Source organism: Dendropsophus ebraccatus, chromosome 7 (assembly GCF_027789765.1).
Source record: "Dendropsophus ebraccatus isolate aDenEbr1 chromosome 7, aDenEbr1.pat, whole genome shotgun sequence".
Lineage (NCBI taxonomy): Eukaryota > Metazoa > Chordata > Amphibia > Anura > Hylidae > Dendropsophus > Dendropsophus ebraccatus.
Genome location: NC_091460.1, coordinates 107,811,034 through 107,835,218, shown reverse-complemented (window position 1 = coordinate 107,835,218; position 24,185 = coordinate 107,811,034). Strand labels below are relative to the sequence as shown.

The following is a 24,185-nucleotide window of genomic DNA, read 5'->3' as shown; positions in this document are numbered from 1 at the left end:
CTGGCATTACAGAGTGCAGAGTGGAGTTTAATCCCAGGACCTCTGCTCTGCAAGGCAATAATGCTAGCCACTAAGCAAGTGTTTCACCCGCAAGGTAGTCATCAACCCCTGATCTTCTCCACATCATGCTGCCCTTACTGCTCCAGCTTCCACTGGGCTGTGATGTTAGCTCCAGTGGCAAGGCCAAAATTTATTTTGAATTTAAGGTCATGGGAGGGATACCTGCCCTCTCCAATGCTGTATTTGGCTTTCTCTGGCAGTTCCCGTAACAAATATACAAGCAGCGCAAATGCGTGACCATCTGCTCTATTCTACACACTGGTCCTCGTTTTTTAGATCACAGGGAAAACCTAGCCAAAACATTTCCTTAAGATCATCATGTGAAACTGGCCATAGTATATGGAAAGTGGAAGAGGAGGTGCAGTCAGACCCTATTTGCATATTAGGAATCCGGTCCTCAATTGTAGACCCGCAACTATGAACATTAGGGCTACGTTCATACAACGTAAAATCTCTATTAATCATGGCCATTGTAAAATTTCACATTGCATTACAGTCAGAGGGAATCCTAGCCAGAATGTATACACTCCAACTGGGATCCCTAGCGGCCGCAGTAAAAACTGACATGTCCACACCACTTACTGTTAACACAATGGAGACTGCGGCTCCGGCCACACTTTCCATTGTGTGCTATGGTGAATTGGAATGTGGGTGCACCCACATCCCAATTTAATGATAGAAATTTATAGAAATTGATCCGGACGATACTGCAGTACCGGCTGGGTCACAGAAAGGCCAGTGTCTCAGGTAGTGTGAACCTGGCCTAAAGATGTATATCTGTAGCTGTCCACATTTGCATGGGCCCGCAAATTGGAATGGGTGAATCTTAAATGGGTGCTGCAATTGCGGGCCATATAATGGCTTGCTAGTATATTTTGCAGGACGGATCACAACCTTTTTACAGATCTGCAGCAGCTACCGATGTGTAAAAAAAAAACCATTCCAACCTATGGATACTATACTGTGCGCCATTACAGATCCATAATAATAAGCAGACAAATAGATTAACAATGCCAGAGACAAGTTACATAGTTCATAAAACTGGTGGCATCTGTTATAAATGAGTATATCTATAATAAGTTACATTTCTTATACCTTTACAAAAACTGTACGAATTCTGCTGACAAATGCTCTAACTTGAGGCCCTCTGTTTGCCGGCCATAATCTTCCATCAGATAGAAGCAAAGCATACTGTCATAGTCTAGGCTGCATGCAGTAACAGATAAGCAAAATGGTGAAGCCAACTTATACTTCTCATTCAAAAACTGGGTTATCAGTCCAATGCCAGATCTACTCCTTACTAGCAAATGCTTTATCCCAAAGCAAACTATGTACCGATACAAAGGAACCATAAATGCTATACTATACAATACCAATCATTCATGTTACTGAAGCTTCCAGGGGTTGTATGTAGTTTGCAGTGTTGACATCCCATCTATAGGCATCAGTATGAGGCTTACAGCACTAACATTTAATGCCTGTTGTCTGCTGACGTAAAACTTGTAAAATATGTCATCCATACTGACCTCTACTTTTGATACTGTAAATTGCGGCTCAATTTCCCAGTCTGTGTGCTTGTTCATTCCAATCCCTCCCCTCTTCCCTTCGGTGTGTGAAGAAGTCATATTGTGTAACTGGACTTCTATGCACATGCTTTCCTGAATAGCTCAGATTGGTTTATGTGGCTGCCACTCAGCTTTAACAGAAATCCATTTACAGTCTGTGCTGTTCAGTAAAATGACACTATGCTGCCACAGTATTCACATTAATAACTCCACCAAATCCTGACTTCTGTGAATTCTGGCTTGTTAGATTACATGTGGTTTGCAGTAATCTAGACATGGATATAAAGGCTTCTCCCATTCCCAACATCGAACATTTAAAGTGAATCTTTACCCCCCCCCCCCCTCTCCCCCAGGGCTATTGAGCTGGCAGCACTGCATCATAGTCCTTAAAGGGGTATTCCGGTTAACTAAAATACATGTTGAATCATCCCTCCTCCTGAAGACTAACAATTTTGTTCCATACTTGTTATTATCTTTTCAGTCTCCTTCCCCCCAGGATAGTGTCAAAATGATGTGTCCTAGGGTGCCCTGTGCCTCAGGATCACAGTGACTCAATCCCCTATAGAAAATTGGAAGGAAGAACAGGCAAGAGGCGACGCCTCGTGGGATACCACTATATAAGATAGCAATGTAAGGTGAACAGATAGAATGCTCAACTCTAAACCACTAGAGCTTTGTGTCTATCACCCAAGATGAAGAGGTAGAGGTCATCTAGCTGAGGGGTCTTATTGTGGGAAGGTTCTCTTCAGTGGCTAACTGGCATAATACATATGGGATGCTCCCAGAATGGGGCACGTTGTGGAATGCACAACAGGATACTGCTAAGCGTTTACCCTGTGGTAAGTTGGCCCAGAGTTATTGGAGCCTCACCCTATTGTAGCTTGTTCGTGGTAGGTAAATAGGAGATCTTATCATTAAAGGGGTTGTCCGGCGCTAAAAAATTATTCACAGAATAACACACATTACAAAGTTATACAACTTTGTAATGTATGTTATGTCTGTGAATGGCCCCCTTCCCCGTGTCCCACCACCCCCACCCGTGTACCCGGAAGTGTGGTGCGCTATACTCACTTGTCACGTGCCGACCACGGTCTCCGATCCTCAGCAGTGACGTCTTCTTCGGGCGGCCGGCGGATCTTCCCGAGTGTCGGCCGCCCTCTGCAGCGTCATCCGAAGCTCAGCCGCGATTGGCTGGGCATAACTGCTCAGCCAATCGCGGCTGAGCGGCTGATGACGCGTCCACTGCTGAGGATCGGAGACCGTGGTCGGCACGTGACAAGTGAGTATAGCGCACCACACTTCCGGGTACACCGGTGGGGGTGGTGGGACACGGGGAAGGGGGCCATTCACAGACATAACATACATTACAAAGTTGTATAACTTTGTAATGTGTGTTATTCTGTGAATAATTTTTTAGCGCCGGACAACCCCTTTAAGAAAGCTATTCACTGTACTTTGCTTAAAAAAAAAAAAATACAAAAAAAATCTCCCCGGAAAGAAATCAAATCAATAAAAATAAGTCTTACATAAATGAGTGTCAGCTGGAACAACAATAAATTCCGGAGCATTCTTGGTCACTAAAAGTCAAGGTCATCCTTGAAAACATGTACACCAGCCTCAAGCAATTAATAATAAGAACAAAATGTTTGTTCTACATAGCAGTTCATTTCCTTTTAAATAGTGTTATAGATGATGCACTGAGTTGGGGGTCACCTTTTATCATTGGTACAAGCTTCTTTCCACTGTCTGCCACTCTCTTTTGGCTTATACCTGCATCAGCAGTTGGCTACTTTCCAAATTACTGGACACTGAAGATCATGACATTGTGAGACTGGTAATGGTGATACTACCGTGCTTTTCCGAAAATAATACTAGGTCTTATTACTCTTCTCTGAAAATTGGCCTGGGGTTTGTCTTTGGAGTAGGTTTTATTTTTGGAGAAACACAGTATGCCTACGCTGTAGCCCCACTCTATACGGTAGTTAGTCGCCATACTATATTTCCTACTGTTGTTAGTCTCCAATACTGTAAGTTTCCCTGCAGTTAGGCCTCCATACTGTATACCTACCTCTGTAGTTGTTCCCCCATACTGTATACCTCCCTGCAGGTAGTCCCCATACTGTATACCTTGCCCCCTTAAGTTGTCCCACGTCCCCTTCGTCCCCCCATATTCAAGTCTTCTACTGTACATCTTACCCCTCCTGCCTCCCCTAGATCTTGTGTTGAGCAGGTGGGGGCGGAGCATAACAAGTCTGGCACTGATTGGCTGATGCCCAGCCACTCAGTGTCAGGGATCTGGTCACCTGACTGTAACTAGGGCTTATATTTCAATTCTACTCCATAAAGCCTGCAAAATGAAGCTAGGTCTTATTTTCGGTAGGTTATGACAGTCTATGTTTGACAAAATAGTTTGATGCAACCAATCATAGCCCTTCCTTCATTTTACAAGAGCAATGTGAGAAATAAAAGCTGAGCTCTGATTGCCTCATATATAGGCAACAAAGAGCATGAACAAATAAACATTTTATACTTGGGTTAGAGCTAATACTTGACTCCTGTTTGCTAGTTTCTGACTGCCACATTCTCCTCACCTTTCATTGAAAAGGTGGCTGCATGGTTCCAGTTAGAGATGAGCAAAGCTGGATTCGTTTGCACATTTTTGCTAAATTGGTCCACAAAATTTGCAACAAAAAAAATGGTTTACCCACCATCCTGCTCTTCCCCAGTGTCCATTTCTGTGTGTTCAGCTGTCTCCAGGCAATCACTGATTTAGAGACAGAGTTATTGCAGTTATTGATTCTGGTGGTAGATTCGCTTTAAACATTGTTTTTTTTATTATATTGCTTTAAAACTTCATTAAAATTTTCTTATCATTTTATGATTATACACCATTTTGCGTTAAGTTGGAGCAATAAGGGAAGACATAGGCGTCTCTGCGGCCACTAACATTTTGCAAGGCAGCCTCTGCACAGCAATTACTATCAACAGCTTATTTTGCTATGTGCTCTGTGCCCCCATATAGTAGTTAGGCACCTCAGTGTTTCCATAAAGCGGTAAGGCCCCTCTGTGCCCCTATGTAGTAGTTACACTCTCCTGTGCCTTCATATAGTAGCTAGGCCTCCTCTGCTCACACAAAACCAACCATACTCACCTGGCTGTGCAGTTCAACGGCATCTCCTCTTCTTTCTTCATTAGTGTCCAAACCTGCGGATCTGTGAAACTACAGATAGTGTGAGAATAGCCCAATAAAAAATTCAATGGACCCTAAATTTGTCCGTAATTGTGGATCTGCAATTAAGGGCAAATTCACAGAAAGTGTGAATAAGGCCTAAATATTAACCTCAAACTAAACAAAAAATGAGTAAATCTCCATCATTTTATTATACATTATAATTTAGTCACACAATTTGGGCTGTGATTTATCTGAAGTATTGTTCACACGCATTTTATGTGGCATAAAAGATAATTTGCTCATAGTAGCGATCTCACATGGTGTTAAGGCTCAGCAATTTGTGGCATGAACCTGAACAGTTTATCTCCCATAACTTAATGTAAAAACACCACAGGTTTGCTTTACAAAAAATATTCCTTCCATACAGGAATATAGCACTTCTTTGTCTAAACTATCGTATGGGTTTAGTGGATAGAAAGTAGCTTACTACTATTTTTTGGGTTTTTTACTGGAGTGATTATTTAAGTGCATTTGATACTATTCTTTATTCTCTCCCATGACTCATACCCATAGGGGCCTAGAAATAAAAGTAAAATCCTGGACTTTTCTATGCAGCATCACTGTACTGTTATAGCTACATTAGCTGAAAAGATTTCTCCATTGAATTCAATGATGGGGACTGAGTCATTGACAGTAAGGGGGATTAAAAGGAACATTCTTGGTTGTCTATGGAAGTGAATGATAAAAGCTATGTTCAGACTTCTGTCCATGGTGTACACTTACGTAAAGAATGCAGGGATCGTACTATGTAGACAGCCAGCATATTACAATGTCCCAGTACCCATATCCTGACTACTTTACACATAGAGTTGTTGTTGAGAATATCTTGCTAAGTATATTAAACTGTCCTGGTTATCAAAAGCTACTTGTATGTACTGCCATTTTGTTAGTCACACTGCAAAACACTACAAAAAAAAAAAGTTTTCCCTGAAGTTCAGGAGTTAATATTACAGTGCAGTAGCGACACCCAGTTTGTGGGCTGATTGACCAGTATGTCAAACCAGGGTGCAACTGTGGGTCCAACCGAGATTCCTGGCACTGCAGTGCCACTGCCATCTGCACGGCAACTGCTCCTAAGTTTTTCAGAATGGCTGGACCTAGACACATTAGATATTGGATCGGATGTAGAGACAGCAAATAACAGAAAACAGAGCAGTGAGGGAAACAAGGCAGGAACAGCTTGTAGCCGCAGTATGGGCTTGTACTAGATGGCTGCTGAAGAGGAGTTAGGAGGAAAAAAAAAATCTGTCCCTGACTATGAGGAGAAACCTGGCAGCAGTCAGGAGGAGTCTGGCAGCAGTCAGGACGAGCCCGGCAAAAGTCAGGAGGAGCCTGGGAGAAGTTAGAGCTATCCCCTTCACCAGCTGCCGCTGATGCCCGTTTATATCACCTGCTGGGGGCCCGAGCTGCCGGGGATGACATCAGGAAATGAGTAGGCAAGATGTGGGGGCGGTGGTGAGCTCTGCAGTCCCCGGCAGGGGATGTGAACTGCAGTGTATCAGTGGCAGCAGCAGGGGGTGCTCGTGATGGGGATAGCCCTGGTACTACTCCCCCATCATCTGCTCATACTATGAGCAGATGATGGGAGTAGTACAGTGCATATATGGCGGCGGGGGTGATGGGGATGGCCCTAGTACTACTCCCCAATCATCTGCTCATACTATGAGCAGATGATGGGAGGAGTAGTACAGTGTGTATGTGCCCACAGCACCGAGCAGGGAGGGAGGGGGGAGGTAGTTAGATGCTTCTCTCCCTCCCTGCTTGGTGCCCTCCAAATGTATAAAAATTAGTATGTAAGCTGATGTGCCAGGGCTGCTCCAGCCTGGCCTTGTGTACTTCCCTTATGTGAGGCCTTGCCACGATACAACCATGAGTGAAATACACTACACCACAGTTCTCCAATCTAAGGACTCAAATCCTTCAAAGCATCTAGAGTCTGTAATCCTGTTAAACTGCTAAAAAAGCACTTACTAAAGGGAACTGACCGGCCATTGAGGCAGCATGAGGCTCCACAGAAAAGATCGGAATAAAGAGCTCACAATAAATACTCCATACTTGAACCTGACTCTCATGAGATCCAAAACACCTGGTTTCCAGTCTGTAACAGTCCAAGTTTCTTATTTATGACACCGCTGCAAAAGAAGGCTATGGTGGCTGGTAGCAAATTTACAGTACTAGCGCGAAGAGCTTCGCTAGGCTTGGCGGTCGGCCTGTCAGCCAGCTACCTTTGAACTCTGTGCCACTGCTATCCAGGTGCCTGGAAAAGCTGGATCCAGTTCTGGGAAACTGGGAGAAGTATCTCAGAACTGGATCTAGCTTTACCAGGCACCCGGAGAGGAGCGGCACGGAGCAGAGCGGAGTTCATAGGCAGCTGGATTACAAACCTACAACTGAACCTAGGGAGGCTCTTCGCTTCGCTAGTACTGTAAATTTGTTCATCTCCAGTGGCTGGATGTCAATTGAAGTACAGATCAAAATGAAATATTGTGCATCATTCTGTCATTCTTTTATGTTGTTTTTTTTTATAAAACTATTTCATCTTTTTTGCTTTATGTGATGACTCACTCATTGAGTCAAAGCTTTTATTCTGTCCTATTATTTTCAGTTGGCTAAAACCTTCTTTCTATGACATAACTCATTATAAGCACAGCTTCTTTTAGTCTTGTGTTTTCATTATCTAGTTTGCTGAGCATAGCTGCCCGTAAACATACACTGTATTGCACAAAAATGTGATTGCAACAAAACAAAGGCAAAGTGCACATGACATCAAGGTGAATAGAATCGGCATCAGTTCCTAAGCTCCTTTTCAACAGTGAAACAAAAAAAAAAATATCTGAACCCAGCAAGGCCTCAGAACAAAATAATTGTTGTTCAGGAGTGCACTACTCCTTGTTTAGTGTTCTTTGTTCAACCATGTTGATAATCTAGTGACGTTGACTGAGATGATTCATTTAGTTGCCGTTTGAGATTGTAAGTGCTGTATTATTCAATAATAACAGGCACCCAATCATGAACCTTCATAACTTATTGCTGAATGCTCCATTGAGAAACTACAGTAGGGAGAGTGATTCTGATCTGTACTTTACAGTGTATTGACCATTTAGTAAGGCTAGGTTCACACCAGTGTTTTAAAGTGACTCTGTACCCACAATCTACCCCCTCCAAACCGCTTGTACCTTCGGATAGCTGCTTTTAATCCAAGACCTGTCCTGGGGTCCGTTCGGCAGGTGATGCAGTTATTGTCCTAATAAACAACTTTTAAACTAGCAGCCCTGTGTCAAATTAGCGTGGAATGTCTGTACCCTAGGCTTTCACTGCCTCTCCATCCCTCCTCTCTGCCCTCCTCATTATTACGAATGCCCCAGGCAGGATTTCTCCTATTCGTTACCTGTCTGAACACTGCACATGTGCTGGATCATTAAGGTCCATGTACAGTGTTCAGACAAGTGATGATTTAGAGAAATCCTGTCTGGGGGTGTTCCTAATAATGAAGAGGGCAAGGAGGAAGGACAGAGAGGCGTTGCAGGCCTAGGACATAGACACTCTAGGCCACGCCAATTTGACACAGGGCTGCTAGTTTAAAAGTTGTTTTTAAGGGCAATAACTGCATCACCTGCCAAACGGGCCCCAGGTGTTAGGAATGTGACTTTGCGCTTCTCAGTCCGTGCCGGGCGGACGAGGAAGCGCTGAATTTCTGTCTGTGTTTGCACTGAATGAACTGTGTTTTACTTTCCAGCCACACCTGCCTTGCCTGTCAGACTTCTGGCAGTGCAGGGGTTACTGCACTGCTAGATCTGTTCAGCTGAGCTTGGTGCTGGGATCAGGGCTGGTCCAATCAGCTGCTTGACCTAGTCTCTGATCCAGGATAAAAAGCAGTCAGATCCTCAGTTCCCCGCTGGCTATTAGTTGTCACTAGTCCCAGCTCCCCTGCTCCTTTCCCAGCGTTCCCTGTCCTAATCCCCTTGCTATTGCTCTACCCGTATTCTGACCTCTTGCCTGACATTTGACTATCCGCTCTCCTTCTGATTTTGTACTGCGTTGTCTGTTTGGTTTTGACCCTGCTAGTTGACTATCCTCCATTGTGTTTCGTTTGTCTGTCTACGTTTTGTGTATTCACCTACGCAGTGTAGGGACCGACTCCGTGGTTGTCCGCGACCGTTTAGGGTCGACTGAGGCAAGTAGGCAGGTGACAGTGGGTGGGTTCAGATCTAGGGCCCACTGTCTCTTGTCTTGTCTACTCCTGCCAGTCATGACACCAGGACAGATCTTGGATTAAAAGCCACTCTCTGAAGGTACAAGCGGTTTGGGGGGGCAGATTGTGGGTACAGAATCGCCACAATCCCATTGCTCTTTTCCGTTCTGATAACAGAGAAACGGAATCTAGCGAATCCATCAAACTTCCCATTAATTTCAATGGTTTTTTTCATGCTCCGTTTTCATCAAATTTGTCAATGTTCCATTTTTTTGCACAGACATAAAATTTGTTCATGCACGAATATTTTCACCGTCCAAAAAACGAACACAAGCGGAAAGTGCACATTGTTTTTTTTTTTTCTTTTACATTATAGTCAGTGATGACGGATCTAAACAGAAGGTATTTCCGTTCATATTCGTTTGCAAGTTATCCGTCCTCATCATTATTTTCACTGAGAAGGAATATAAACTGAAATGCAAACTGATGCCGACTGAAGCAAACAGATGTGCAAAAGTCAGTTTTTTAATGCCAAAAATAATGCAGTTACATGCAAATGTAATCATTTATATAAGATGCAGCGCCTGTGTAGAAGTGGATGGAACTCTGCAGTTGTAAGCATGTGTTACCTGGGTTGGGAGCCTCATATGTGTTTTACCCCTGTATGATTAACCCTTTGTTACACCTCAGAGCTAGCACATTTTAGGCTTTGTTCATTTTGGAGTTTTTAGGTTTCCACCTTTAATTCCAGTATTTTTGATGGCAAGAATAGAGCAGTGTTAAGCACTAATGTTGCCACCAAAAATATCTGTTATCAGATAGGCTCTGTCAGGATTTGCCAAAATCTTTTTAAAAAATTTTAAATTTTTTGACACAACACCTCAGGAAGGCGCTACTGTGCATATTTTATATCTACAATGGACTGTGTAGACATACATGAGAAAATGTCCGTATGTTAAAAATAAATATACTATTCAGTATGCAGTTGTCACAGCTGCAGCTGTGGCCAACACCTCTGGTCGAGGCAACTCCTGTTCCTTCAGTGCTTCTGTGCCCCGAGTGGCACCGCATCTCGGCTGTTGAGGTGTGGTTACATGTGCAGGCCGGGCCCCCAGTGTTCCCCCTTACTTGTCCTTGCTCCTCACTCTGTCTTTGTTCCTCGGTGTGCATGTCCAGGCTTCCTAGGGCACGTCAGCTATGTGAAATTTAAAGGGCCAGCGCACCGATAATTGTTACCAGCCACTGACCCTATATTAAACCAGCCTTTGATTAGGTCTGCCAGATCTTTAGTGCCATCGCCTATTGAGAGAGCGTTCTTCTCATATTGTGTATCTGTCCCCTTTGCTTAGTTCTAGTTCCTGGCATTGTTTGCCTGCCACCAGCCCTGACCATCCTGCCTGTCCCTAACTATATGTTTGCCCTACGATTCTGTACTACAATATACCTCGACTGCCTCCGCAAACTAGTCGCGCCAGGGGTAGCGACCTGGGGGTCTTCTGCTGCAGCAAACCCATCCTGCCTTGCGGACCCTTAAACTCTGCTCCCCAGTGGGGCTTACACCACTGCTCGCACTGGTTCCATGGATCCTCAAGTCATTACAGCAGTTTTTGCTGTTGGCCTCTGCCCAGAATAACATAATTTACTATGCCATTCCTTACAAAAAAGCATACCAGCATTTACTAGGCTGACAAAGGCCAAAATTACACTTGTGGCATCTGTAGGGTAAGTGAAGCTCTATGGATACATTTGGTATATTCAAAAACAAAGCCAAACAAAGGGCTTAAATATGATTTAAAATTACGCTTTAGTTACACAAGCCAGGAAACCTTACACACAATGCATTACGTTAGATATGCTAAATTATGTTCATATGGATTTTTGTACTCTGATCTACATTAGTGGATTGACACTCACATTTCAGATGGTGCTTTTATCACTTAGTTGAAATAGCGTGGTGGAAACTATGTACTACTTAAGTAGAATGTCAGCACTCTTTATAGAAACATGTATCACATGATAAAATATTATATTTGGCACAGTGCTGATCCTGCTTCATTCTTTCATTATATAACCCGAGTTCCTAAGATATTATCTTGTTGCGAAAAATGAGTTCATGTACATGTGTAGAACCACAATAATGATTACCCTGGAGCACCTCATGCCTGCAAATATTATAGTCTGTTACAGGGTATTATAATTTGTATAAAATACTAGTTAATAAGCCATTGAGTATGAGTTTTGCATACATGGATATAATGCTTTGGCCACTGCCATAGTAGAATACAGATTTAAAAAGTGTCAATCTTAAAGTGTCACTGTCGTTAAAAATTTTTTGCAGAAAGCAATAGTACAGGCAATTTTAAGAAACTTTGTATTTGGTTTTATTAGCCGAAAAATGAATTTTTATCATGAAAAAGCAGTTTGAAACTCTCCCCCCTGTCTTTATGGTTTTCCTATGGCTAGAGAAAGTAAAAGCAGCAAAACAGGACAACTTAGAGTTAATTTACATTCACATCACTGGCTCTCTCCTCTGACAGTCACCATGGACCTCTCTGACCTCTAATTAGGGCTCTGAATAGCTCCCCCACTGAGCAATCCTTTGTTCTTGGCTCTCAGCTGCCCGCTAATCTCACTCCTTCCCCCTTCCCCCTCCCCCCTCCCCTCTTCATAGACCAGACAGGATCCGACTGATGAAAAAACAGTCGAGATTTCCTGATTCTGAGGAGTGGATGACAGAAAGGAGAGGAGGGGGGGACCTGGAAAAGGCTTTTTACATGCAGATAATGCCATATTTGGCTAATAAACCCAATTACAAAGTTTCTTAAAATCGCCTGGACTATTAATTTCTGCAAAAAAAAATTTAACGACAGTGACTCTTTAACCTCTTAAGGATCCGTGACGTACCGGTATGTCATGGATCACTATCACTTAAGGACCCATGACGTACCGGTACGCGGGTCCTTTAAGAGGGTGCCATGGACCGGCCGCATGCGATCGGGAGAGATGGCCTGCAGAAATACACTGCAGGCCATCTCTCCCTGTCGGCATGGGGGGTTGTTAACCCCCCCCCCCCATGCCGACAATCACCGCTATTGGCTTATCAGTTCAGATCAGCCAATAGCAACGATCGGAACCTTTCCGGGTCATCGATGACCCGGAAAAAAATGGTGGTCGGTGCTGTCCAAGGACGGCACCGACCGCCATTACTGTAAAAAGTAATGGTGGTCACGGTGCCACCGGCCCGATCGCCGTGAACGGCGATCAAAGTCCCCAAAAGTTATAAATACCTGCTCCGGACCCCTCAGCTAGGTAGCTGAGGGGTCCAGAGCAGGTATTTGTACATTAATCACCTGTCCCGGGGTCCTGATCGGCGTCTTCCGGGTTCGCGGCGTCCTCGTCTTTTGGTCGGGTCTTCGGCTCCTTCCGTGACGTCCCGTTCGGCTTTTTTCGGCTATTTTCGGCTCCAGCGTCGTCTTTTTTCGGATCTTGCACTCTGCTGCCCCCTAGCGGCTGATAAGTGTAATACACGTATCAGCCACTATAGGGATGTTCAGTATGTAATAAAGGTTTTTGTTTTTCTTTCCAAATTTTTTTTTTCTATTTTCCGCACCCTATCGCCACTGAGTGTTGATCAGCATCGCACGAAAGTGCGCTGCTAATCAGCAACTCCTCCTTTTTGGCGTAGGGTGTTTTTTTTCTATATCCTACTGCCCTGGTCTGCAGCAACACCATTTTTAGCGTAGGTTTTTTTTTTATACTTACTGTAAAAAACACGTAAAAAACACTACATTAAACCACACTACACTACATTGAATAAAGTTTGACACTACACCACTACATACCCCATATACCAATCCCTATATAAAAGTGGCCCCCGGCGTGTTTTCGGTATCGGACGCATACGCTATTATTGCCTCTGACACTGAAACAGCCAGTGAGGATGAATGGGGGGGATCCTGCGTTCCTCCATTCATCCTCATTCTCATTATTCAATGACATATCTGGGGGTAGCGTAGCGTACGCTGCTTCCCAGACACGTCTTTTCCGCCAGTACCGTCCCAATAAGAGATGACGGTATGGCGTGAAATTCTACTAACTCTGTGAGAGTACCTCAGGGTACACTTACAGATTTAGGGTACGTGCACACTGCGGAATGGCGAAGGATAACCCTTTGTGCATTCCGCAGCTGGCAGCTGATGCAGGCGCGCGTCTCCACCCGTGTCATAGACTCCATCCTATGCACAGGCGGATTCCATCGTCCGTCCAAAGAATGAATACGTTGGACGGAGAGCGGAATCCGCCCATGCATAGAATGGAGTCTATGACACGGACGGAGATGCGTGCCCGCATTAGTCCGCCGGTGGGTGCCAGCTGCGGAATGCACAAAGGGTTATCCTTCGCCATTCCGCAGTGTGCAGGTACCGTTACAGTGTATGAAGGAAGGGACACCCGAATCCAGCCCCCCGATGCCCCACCATCCTCGGAGTTAGTGGGGAGATCGTTTGGGAACTGATCTTCCTACTGCTGGATAAAAGTTACCACCACCTGTACAGGGATAACTTTTATACCAGCACCCCCTCTTTCGGTCCCTCGCTGCCTGAGCTACTGTAGCTTGCGGCACGATCCGAAAATATCAGAAGCAGTAATAGAGCCCTAATATTTAGCAGCCATGGAGCGGACCCAGCGCTTCTGGATATGAAGAACCCCGTATCGCACCAGGACAACATTTTCCAGGTAACGTCCCGCACACAGGAGAACGGGAGACCCCAGAAGAAGCGCAGAGTGTGGCATAACAGGGGGATCAGGAAGGACACCATTTTCCAGTGTGACACCTGTCCTACATTATCTAAATTTTGTCCCTTATTCCTATTTCAGGGGTCACGTTGATCCAGGGATTATTCTGATCGCCATTATGGAGTCAGGAAGGAATTTTTTCCCTGTGATGAGGCTACTGTTGTCTGCCTTACAAGGGTTTTTTGCCTTCCTCTGGATCAACACAGGTTGAATTTGATGGACACCTGTCATTTTCAACCTTATAAACTAATAATTGGCCTAATACCCCCAAATAAATTAGAATGGTCCCTTTTCCCCAGCTAAACAGGTATGGCCGCTATTCCCATTAGAGGATGCCATGATGCAATTACAAAGCCTCTGTGCGGCCAGAACAGTAGAAACCCCCCACAAGTCACACCATTCTGGAAAATACACCCCATAAGGAATCTAACAAGGGGGGCAGCGGGTATATGGCCCCCTGGTGACGGCCACATTTGGGATGTGAAAATGAAAAAAAAATGGTATTTTTTATTTTCACGGCATATGTTCTACACATGTGCCCATCACCAGTGGGGTCCATATGCTCACTGTACCCCTCGTTAGATTCCTTATGGGGTGTAATTTCCAGAATGGGGTCATTTGTGGGGGGTTTCTACTGTCCTGGCAGCACAGGAGTTTTGTAATTGCGACATGGCCTCCATCCTCCATTCCAGCCTCTAAATGGCGCTCTGTCCCTTTGGTGGCTTGCCCTGTGCCCATATGGCACATTATGTCCACATGTGGGGTATTTTTGTACTCAGGGGAAATTACCCTACACGTTTTGAGTTTATTTTCTTTTTTAAGCCCTTGTGGAAATGGAAAAAAATCAAGGCTAGACCAACATTTAGTGTAATTTTTTTTTTTTTTTTACTCTAAATTATTGATCTTGTCATGATTTTTTCATTTTCACAAGGGGCTAAAAGATTTAAAAAAACACAATGTGTAGAGCAATTTCCCCTGAGTACGGAAATACCCCACATGTGGACATAAAGCGCCATGCGGGTGCAGGGTAAGCCTCCAAAGAGAAGGAGCGCCATTTGGTTTTTTGAGGCTGGATTTGGCTGGAATGGATTTCGAGGGCCATGTTGCATTTAAAGGCCCCTGTGTTGCCAAGACAGTTGAAACCCCCCACAAGTGACCCCATTATGGAAACTACACCCCTCAAGGAATGTAACAAGGGGTGTAGTGAGCATATGGACCCCACTGGTGATGGGCACAAATGTGGAAAAATGTGGCGTGAAAATTAAATATAACATTTTTTACAATATAATGTTAGTTTAGCCTTGAATTTATCATTTTCACAAGGGGTTAAAAGAGAAAAAAAAACACAAAATGTGTAGAGCAATTTCCCCCGAGTCCGTAAATACCCCACATGTGGACATAAAGCGCCATGTGGGTGCAGGGCAAGCCTCCAAAGAGAAGGAGCGCCATTTGGATTTTGGAGGTTGGATTTGGCTAGAATGGATGATGAACGCCATGTCGCATTTACAGAGCCCTCGTGCTGCCAAAACAATGGAAACCCCCCACAAGTGACCCCATTCTGGAAACTACACCCCACAAGGAACCTAACAAGGGGTGCAATGAGGATATGGACCCCTTGATGACAGGCACATTTGTGCCGTGAAAGTGAAAAAATGAAATTTTTCACTTTCACGTCACATTGTTCCACATTTGTGCCCATCACCAGTGGGGTCCATATCCTCATTGCACCCCTTGTTGGATTACTTGAGGGGTGTAGTTTCCAGAATGTGGTCACTTGTGGTGGGTTTCCAGTGTTTTGGCAGCACGAGGGCTCTGTAAATGCGACGTGGCCCTTGAAATCCTTTCCAGTGAAATCCAGCTTCCAAAAGCCAATTGGCGCTCCTTCCCTTTGGAGGCTCGTCCTGCGCCGGCTTGGCACTTTATGTCCACATGTGGGGTATTTCCGTACTCGGGAGAAACTGGGCTACATGTTTTCTGTTTTTTTTTCCTTTTATCCCTTTGTGAAAATTAAAAATTGAAGGCTAGAACAACGTTATAGTGTAAAAAATACTTTTGTCTTTTTTCACGCCACATTGTTCGGAAAATCTGTGAAGCACCTGAGGGGTCCAAATGCTCACCGCACCCCTTGTTACATTCCTTGAGGGGTGTAGTTTTCTAAATGGTGTCCCTTTAGGGGTGTTTTTAGGTTTTGGCACCCCAGAGCCTCTGCCAACCTGAAGTGGTACGGTCAGAAATGACCAAATATAACGGAGCCATTGAAATTCACTAGGCGCTCCCTTATATCTGAGGCTTGTGGTTGCGTCAAATTGCGCAATAGGGACACATATGGGGTATTTCTATAAACTGCAGAAACGGGGCAATAAATATTGGGGTGCATTTCTCTGGTAATAGGTTCATAATTATGAAAAATATTGGATTACAATAAAATCTCTGCACAGAATATTAAAATTTTCAAATTTCTTACACACTTGGCTTTTATTTCTGCGACTCCCCTAAAGGGTTAAAAAACTTTCTGGATGTGCTTTTGCAGAGTTTGGGGGTGCAGTTTCTGAAATGGGGTGCTTTGTGGGGCTTTCTAACACACAGTCCCCTCAAATACACTTTAAAACGTGAACAGGTCCCTAAAAATATCTGATTTTGAAATTTTACTGAAAATTTGGAAATTTGCTGCTAATGTTTTACGCTTTCTATTGTCTAAAAAAAATGAAAGAGTTTAATAAATGCCGCCAACATAAAGTAGACATGTTGCTAATGCTATTTAATATATAATTTATGTGGTATAACCATTTTCCGTATAAGCAGAAAAGTTTTAAAGTTGGAAAAATGCATTTTTTCACAATTTTTCACGCTATTTGTTTTTTTTCATAAAGATTCGTTATTAGTATCAACTCCAATTTACTAGAAATGTGAAGTACAATATGTCACGAGAAAACAGTCTCAGAATCAGCCGGATAGGTAAAAGCATCCCGAAGTTATTAATGAATAAAGTGACACAGGTCATATTCATAAAATTTGCTCCGGTCCTTAAGGGGTTAAAATTAGAATAGTAATGTTTTCTCCATTTATACTGCTGTTCATTTATGTGCCTCCTCCCATCACCCGCACACATAGGTTGGTGTAGGAGGGGTGATCCTTGCCCCCATCGCTGTACCAGAGATCTGTTTGTGAAATAATTGTCAAAACTAAAATTTAATTTAGAATGGAATTTAGTAAGCTCAAAAGGAACACATTGTGGTCTTCATCAACCCAAAGATTGGTTGTTGAGGAAACAAGCCACAGTCCATGGTCTATACTGGTATATAATGATTCTACATCAAGTGTCACCAAGAGCTTGTCTGCTGGAATCTGTAACACTGCAAGCAAATTTAATAAAACCAGAACTCTCTATACTTATTGTGGGTTATAGGCCTACTGCAACAATCATAAGTTACAGTCTAACTGCTATAGGTGCATCATTTACATGGTGCATTTTAGAGGGAAATTATTTTAGATAGAGCAATTTGGTGGCATTATAGTTTTATTATTTCTGTAGTATGGTATTTTTAGATGTACAGATGTCAGAAAGCTATAAAGATTTGTTAATTACTTCTATTAGAAAAAATTACAGTCTTCCAGTACTTCTCAGCTGCTGTAGCTCCTGCAGAAGTGGTGTATTTTTTCCAGTCTGAGACAGTGCTCTCTGCTGCCACCTCTGTCCATGTCAGGAACTGTCCAGAGAAGGCGCAAATCCCTATAGAAAACACCCTCTGGTCTGTACAGTTCTGTCATGGACAGAGGTGGTAGCAGAAAGCGCTGTGTCAGACAGGAAAGAATACACTACTTCCTACAGGACATACAGCAGCTGATAAGTACTGAAAGGATGAGATATTAAAATAGAAGTAATTTACAGATCTATGTAACCCTCTGACACCAGTTGATTTGAAAACTTTTTTTCTGCTGGAGTACCCCTTTAACTTTAGGCAGCAGAGGTTTCTTTTCAGTGGTGATATCTTTTTATACCAGCCTGTATGAAGACTCAGGCTTTTAGCTGGTGGATATACGTCTTGAAACTATCTTTACTAAGTGATATCCAATTTTTCTGCATAGAAACTAGTATGTGTTGATTCTTAAGGTGAATTTTAATCTTTACTTTATATGGTGAAAATATATTTGCATTTCTTGTAGTGTGCTTCTTACTTCATAAGCTCATTCATTAAGAAAAAGACAAGGTTCAAAACGTCCAGTTTGGCTACGTATAAGAACCGAAATGTTCCTTGAGTATTTCTAATGTTAATTCTAAGCTACGCTTAGTGGCCAAGAAGGAAGTCAGGGACTTTAACCAGGAAAGTAGCAAATCCTGTATTGACAAAGAAAAGGCACAAACGGCTTTGAATTTGAAAAAGACTTAAATGTGCACAAAAGGTTGCTTGCTTTACATACAACTTTGCCAAAACATTACTTTCTGAAAAGGAGAATTTTGAGAAAGGGAAGTTGCAATCTTACTAAATGAATAGGTTCACATAAAGAGGAGAGGATGTAGCACTTACTGCCAAATGTGATTGTGCCGGCCAATGTGGAGGACGCCATGATTCTAAAAAATTGACTTGAGTTGCATTCTAAAATAATAATAATATTGCTCTAATAGTTTAAAAGGGAACCATATTTTTTAGGCTAATTTCATGGTTTTTAATGTGTGTACACATTTAGCTGATTTGGAAATAAAGGGGGACCTTAGAAGATTTTTTTTTTTTCAAATCAAGTGGCATTAAAAAGTCATATAATTTGTAATTAATTAACTTTTTAAAATGTTCAAGTCTTCCAGTACTTTTCAGTTGCTGTATGTCCTGCAGGAAGTGGTTTAATTGCTCTTTGCTGCCACCTCTGTAAATGAGGGGTTCTAAGCAGTAACAAATCTCCATAGAAAAACTCTCCTGCTCTTGACAGTTCCTGTGACAGACAGAGGTGGCAGCAGAGAGCACCGTGTCAGACTAGAGAGAATACACCACTTCCTGCAGGACATACAGCAGCTGATAAGTACTGGAAGGCTTGAGATTTTTAAATAGATGTCATTAAAAACTCTATATAACTGTCTGACACCAGTTGATTTGAAAGAAAAATATTTTCCCCATGAATTGAAATATAAAATTCTTTATACCTATAATTTTCCTGAGAAAAAGAATCTTCTTATCTCATTGTTTGCCAAGTTATTGCCTATTTCCTTTTTTTTTTAAATATAAAATTGATAAACGTTAAAACATACAAGCTAAACAACATCACATAAAGGAAGACCCAAGGCTCATATACATCAGTTGATCTATGTCTAAGGGAATTATTTTTCAATTATGGGCAGCATATACTGTAGGCTTGGTGGTTATTAATGTGTCTTGCCAAGAGCAACAACTTTATATAATTTGTATGTTATTCTTGTGTTTTCATCACTTTCTCCCACATTCACGAAACATACAGATAGGGTACTTGATGAGATTGTGAACCCCACTGGGAATATATACTGACGTGAGTGATGACAACCTAAAGTACCTACTGTATAAGCCTGTCTACTAGAAAAGCAAAAGGAATTAAATTAATTTCAAAAACTGGAGACCTATAAGAATAGCTATAATTAAACCGTTTTTGATTTACTCCTTTCCATCTTGCTTTTACTCCCTTCTGTAAAGAAATTTAACCCCCTCATGACCAAAGGTCATTGATTCACAGATGTCCAGGTCACATTGAAGCGATGTATATAGATATGTCGGCACTCTGGAGTCGTGGTCGTGGATTTACAATATATATTAGTGAAAATATTTCCCGGCACTCACCGAACTAGCTTACAATTAAACTTTATTTTAATCATAAGGGGGGGGGGGGGCGTGTGTGCAGACAGGACGGGTTTTGGCGTTTTGTTCCTCCTCGCCTTCCAAGAGCTATAGCATTTTAATTTTTCCATCTACAGGGCTGGTTGGTGGCTCATTTTTGCGCCATGATTTATAGTCTTTAATGGTATAATATTGGTGTAAAAGAAAGAATTTTTACTAATTTAAAAAAATAAAATATAAAGCAATTTAAAAAATCTGCAGTCTTTTAGTTTACACTGTTCACTGCACGGGGAAAATATTGTTGTATTTGAATAGATCAGACAACTCCAAAGGCTACTTTTTTCTTTTACACTTCATAAGTCCCGCTAAACCAGGGGTGTCAAACTCAAATACACAGTGGGCCAAAATAAAAAAATTGGACAAAGTTGCGGGCCAACCTCGATAATAATTGAAGCCAAATGCCGCAATGCTAGCACTGTCAGAGCAGCGTGCTTTGCTCCTGGTACTGTCAGTGGTGTGCGTCTCCCAGCCCTCCCCTGTAGACTTATATAGTAGCCAGCCCTCCACCATAGTCTCTTATATAGTAGCCAGCCCTCCCCATAGTCTCTTATATAGTAGCCAGCCCTCCCCATAGTCTCTTATATAGTAGCCAGCCCTCTCCATAGTCTCTTATATAGTAGCCAGCCCTCTCCATAGTCTCTTATATAGTAGCCAGCCCTCTCCATAGTCTCTTATATACAGGGGCATAACTAGAAATAGCTGGGCCCCATAGCAAACTTTCCAATGGGGCCCCCCACACACCCCGGTCAGTCCTCTATAATGGTGCCTGGAGCTCTGACTCTGACCCCCCTCCCCCCAAGTGTACATGCAAGTACGGCAGAGCAGAGGGCACCTGCACATGTACACCTATGTCTAGGGCCGTATTTATAGCTCCTGCACTAAACCTGAAGATGTTCCCTTTTCACTCACCAATTATCATCATGATTTACTACTTTACAAACAATCACATTGATAATTGATTAGTCTTTGGCTATGTTCCCACATTTGCGTCACCATATGCAACTCCAACCAAACCCCCATGAAGTACCCAATAGCGGTATGGCCAATAATCCTGGTAACAGCACACGACTTCTGGGGAAGAAATGGATGCATGATTTTTGCCACATGCATTGTCTGAATCTTTTTTTTCTACATGATCTGCATATTGTCTGAGACCATTCTCATCACAGGATTGGTAGGTAATAGCTTCAGACAATGCACATTTAACACCACCACACCAGACCTGATACCACCATACTGTGACTGAATAACACTGCTATACCAGACTTGATACCACCATACTGTGACTATATAACACCACCATACCAGACCTGATACCGCCATACTGTGATTGGATAACACCGCCATACCAGACCTGATACCGCCATACTGTGATTGGATAACCCTGCCATACCAGACCTGATACTGCCACACTGTGATTGGATAACACTGCCATACCAGACCTGATACCGCCATACTGTGACTGGATAACACTACCATACTATACCAGACCTGATACCCCCATACTGTGACTGGATAACACCGGCATAGTACCATTTTGGGGTAGATGAAAATGATTAGTCTCTTCTTATTTTATAGGATTTGATATGGCCATCAAAAAAATATAATTCTGGTCCTGAGTACGATGATCACACAGGATCCATACGGATCTATTTCCATACATTGGAGGTTTCCACATGTGGTGATCACAAAAAAGATTATTTATCTTTTACTGTTTTGATCCCCCCCCCCCCTTATTTACAAAAAATAAGTAAAATGGGACAATTCAAATTCATATACATGACTGGTATTATGCATAGGGGTGAGCTTTTCAGTTCTGCAGGAGCTGCAGTCACATGGAGGCTTTGTATATATGTGTGGGACTACAACTCCCAGTGTGGTTTCTCTATGCAGTCTGTGCCTCACAACTCCTGTACAAGTAAACCCCCACACTTATGCTTCTGACAAAAGTTGTATGTAAGGCAGCAGCCACCATGCCCCCTCCCCCCCCTTATCAGTGACGGAGTTTACTTACACAAGGAGTTTTCAGTCTGAGGTCCAGCAGGAAAGGGTCAGAAGTCATCCCTCCGGCCAGAGGATCCTCCGTGCAGGCAGATAGCAGAAGCTGCTGCTGCAGGACAAGAGGAGTCTCTCCTCCAATCAGCACTGCCGCACAGTGACCGGGGGGAGAGAGGGAGGGGGAGCGCGGATGGTTATCTCCCTCTCTCTAAGCTCTGTGCAGGTGTCAGTGATGCCGGGCCCTGTGTGGGTGGCTGTGGGCCGGCTTCTGTGCGCAAACTATTCTCCCCTGGTTAGCTGGTTTCAAGACAAACGTCCTGAACGGCTAACCAGGGAACATCACCCAGGCTGACCTGCCCGCCGGGCCCCTTGAAGAGCCGGGCCCCATAGCAACGGCTACTGCTGCTACGGCGGTAGTTCCGCCACTGCTTATATAGTAGCCATGGCGGGCCAGATGTAATTAAAACTCTTAGTTGCCTGGCGGGCCAAAAATAATGGCACCAAGGGCCAGATTTGGCCCGGGGGCCAGAGTTTGACAAGACTGCCCTAAAGGACTTATGTAAGCAATTTTTAGATTACATATACTGATAAAAGCTATGCCATTACATAGCATTGATCAGTATTACTGGTGCTCTGCCTGAGAGACTGCAGACTCTTTGAGAAGATTGCCGATTTGACAGGACAGAGGTAAGTTTTACTCTTCCTCTGTCAGGGAAAGTGATTGGGACCCCTGCAGTCATGCTGCGCGGGTCCAAATCGGTCAGTGACAGGTACTTATTCTATCATGGATTTAAGTGCTGTGATCACTATAGATGACATGTTTAAGGGGTTAATGGCAGGTAGCTGTATAATTGCTGCTGCTTCTCATTATCCCTGGCTCTTAGCACATTAATGTTTGTGGGGCTGATCACACGGACGCAGCCCTGCACCCCAGGAATATTTATATACATTCCTACTGCACAGGGCATCAGCAGTGGGAATGTATATAGCCGCATGGCTGACATGAAGAGGTTAAACATTTAAAAGTTGGATAGCAATAAAATATTCTTATGTTAATAAAGAATTATAGGGAACAAGCCTGGCACCTCATTACCAAATTTCTTGGGTGCAAAATGTTTTGGTTGGTGTTCAAAAATACAGACTTCTCACAAATCACACTAAACCTTTCTAACCTATACAATAACCAATGGGAAGCAATGTGGTTCTTCTTGGACAGGCACGAAGTTGTATAATAAAGTTCAGAAGATGGAAAGTGACCAGGATTTCAGGGACACCTATTCACCCAGGATCAAGATCAGAACGGCTTGTTCTAGCAATTGGTAGTGAATGAGATGCTTGTTGTCCTTGGACTTTTCTCAATGTAGCCTTCATTGACATGCTTTAAGCTGCTATCTTTCCATAGAATTTGAGCCCAAAATATTTTGGAAACATTTAGGTGTTTTTGAGAATTGTTGCCACCAATAGTAGGCAAAGTAGTTATGATGAGATTTGAGGACCTTCATTTCTATGGCTGTTTTTTTTTTATGTTTTATGACTTTCTATGGTTCTGGCCTCATTTTAGGGAATTTTTAGAAAGCCTGCCAATCTATATAAAATGCGCTGTTTTTCCAAGTTTTTTGTAAGGTCAACGGATAAATATTAGTCACCCTAGTGTGAAGGCACAGATGAATCGTTAAAGCGACTCTGTACCCACAATATGACCCTCCCAAACCACTTGTACGTTTGGATAGCTGCTTTTAGGTGATGCAGTTATTGTCCTAAAAAAACACTTTTAAACTTGAAGCCCTGTGCCAAACGGGAGTATCTGTGCCTTAACTTTGTACAACCTCTCCGTCCCTCCTCATCATTAGGAATGCCCCAGGCAGATCGTTAAGGACCTGTGCAATGTTCAGCATGGAGAAAATGTTTCAGTGGCATTCCTAATGATGAAAAGGGTGGGGAGGAGGGACGGAGGGGTGGTGCAAAGTTAGGGCACAGATACTACAGTTTGGCACGGGCTTCAAGTTTAAAAATAGTTTTTTAGGACAATAACTGCATCACCTGCCGAATGGACCGCAGGACAGATCTTGGATTAAAAGCAGCTATCCGAAGGTACAAGTGGTTTGGGGGGGGGGGGGTCAGATTGTGAGTACAGAGTCGCTTTAAGTCTGTGCAGGTGGGGCGGTAACATGCTCAACTGCATGCACAGTGCCTCTACGTATTCATAAGGCAGAAGCGAACAGTTAGGCAGTTTTTTTTAAGTGGTAATTTTCAGGTAACCATGGGTAAATGTAATCATCTGACAGAGTGGCAAAAAGAAGCAATGACCACACTGAGTGAAGTTGCTGGTTTTGTTGGACTTGGTTTGCACTACCCATGAAAGCCTATGGAGGTGGGAGGGGCCATGGGGATGAGTGAGCAGGAAGAGGAAACAAACAGCCTGTGCAATGTGCAGAATCTGTAGCCACAAAAAAAACACTGGATTCACATGTAAGACTACTGAGTGCTGG

General features: G+C 43.2%; 1 protein-coding gene across 4 annotated transcripts in view; it reads right to left on the bottom strand.

Moving 5' to 3' along the window:
• The window catches only part of SLC20A2 (solute carrier family 20 member 2), a 111,264-nt gene extending 89,437 nt beyond the window's left edge, over positions 1 to 21,827 (bottom strand). For 2 of the 4 annotated variants that reach the window (XM_069978109.1, XM_069978111.1), the window contains exon 1: positions 21,713 to 21,827. The gene's annotated coding sequence lies outside the window, so the exon portion shown is untranslated. Of the gene's footprint in view, positions 1 to 1,586; positions 1,665 to 21,712 lie in introns of those variants that run through there. The other 2 variants (XM_069978107.1, XM_069978108.1) reach the window with 2 other exon arrangements.
• Between the last annotated feature and the right edge of the window lie 2,358 nt (positions 21,828 to 24,185).